Source organism: Centruroides sculpturatus, unplaced genomic scaffold (assembly GCF_000671375.1).
Source record: "Centruroides sculpturatus isolate CEXI.00-Female unplaced genomic scaffold, Cexi_2.0 scaffold1181, whole genome shotgun sequence".
NCBI classification, from domain to species: domain Eukaryota; kingdom Metazoa; phylum Arthropoda; class Arachnida; order Scorpiones; family Buthidae; genus Centruroides; species Centruroides sculpturatus.
The window spans coordinates 147,204-148,254 of NW_019385707.1; the positions used below are offsets into that span (position 1 = coordinate 147,204).

Consider the following 1,051-nt stretch of genomic DNA (forward strand, 5'->3'; position numbering starts at 1 on the left):
ATATTAGTGATGCGACAAAAGAAGCATTTGACATTGCCAAATCCCGAGGGATTTGGCAGCCCGCGTGCCTGTACAGTACACACCGCACACCTAGCAGGACCGTCTCTGATTCCACTCGTAGGGAGCTATTTGNTATTTATGGACATTACATTATTGAAATAAATATTGTGAATAGTTCATAAACTTTTTTCCAGATCGTTGTGAAACAATTGAAGGTGAAACTAAAATGACATGGAATGAATTTTGCAAGGAAATTAACGCAAAATGCAAAGTAGAAACAAAAAATATCACATGTGACTGTGTACATAAAGATTATTATTTTGACAGCAATCAAAGAAGATGTCAAAGTTTGTTTTTGTTTTTCTGTTCACATTGGTTTCAATTTAATTTGTAAAGTTTCAATAGTTTTATTTAATACGTAAACTTTTTCAGTTGAAGATCAATGCAAATACGAAGTTTGTGGTGATGGTGCTAAGTGTATACATATCAAAGATACTTACGCAAGCGAATGCAATTGCAGCGAGGAACAATATTATGATTATTCAGAGAATAAGTGTTTAAGTAAATTTTTCGTATTAAAACATCTTAAATTTTCATAAGAGGTCGAGATATAAAAGTTTATAAAATTCAATTTATTTTTTTGTAGGTATTGATAAATGTTTAGGTAAAGTATGTGATGTATTTAAAGAATGTAAAAAAGGTGAATGCAAGTGTATAAAGGAATTAGAAGACAATGGTACAAACTGCTTTGGTAAGTGATCTTTCGTTTTGAATTACTTAACATAAATTAGTAAAATATCTGTAAAATACATTTATCAGAGATTTATACATACTGTATATCTTCTAGTTTACTGTCCTGTATATTATGAAAACAACACTCCGAATATATTTCGAATGTTGTTTTTATAATGTTTGGAAAAAACATTCCAAATTCGTTTGTTCCAAAGCATCTGCCAGAATGAAAATATAGCATTCGAGAATATCAGACTGCTTCTGTTGGTCGACATCTCATATACATTAGGCAGTGCGTCGACAACAATTGTTTACGTCT

General features: G+C 31.0%; 1 long non-coding RNA gene across 1 annotated transcript; it reads left to right on the top strand.

Moving 5' to 3' along the window:
- The first annotated feature begins 229 nt into the window (after positions 1-229).
- LOC111641378 lies at positions 230-736 on the top strand. Its single transcript, XR_002759397.1, has 3 exons — positions 230-347; positions 433-561; positions 647-736. It is a non-coding gene; the product is annotated as an uncharacterized LOC111641378 (long non-coding RNA).
- The last annotated feature ends 315 nt before the right edge of the window (positions 737-1,051 follow it).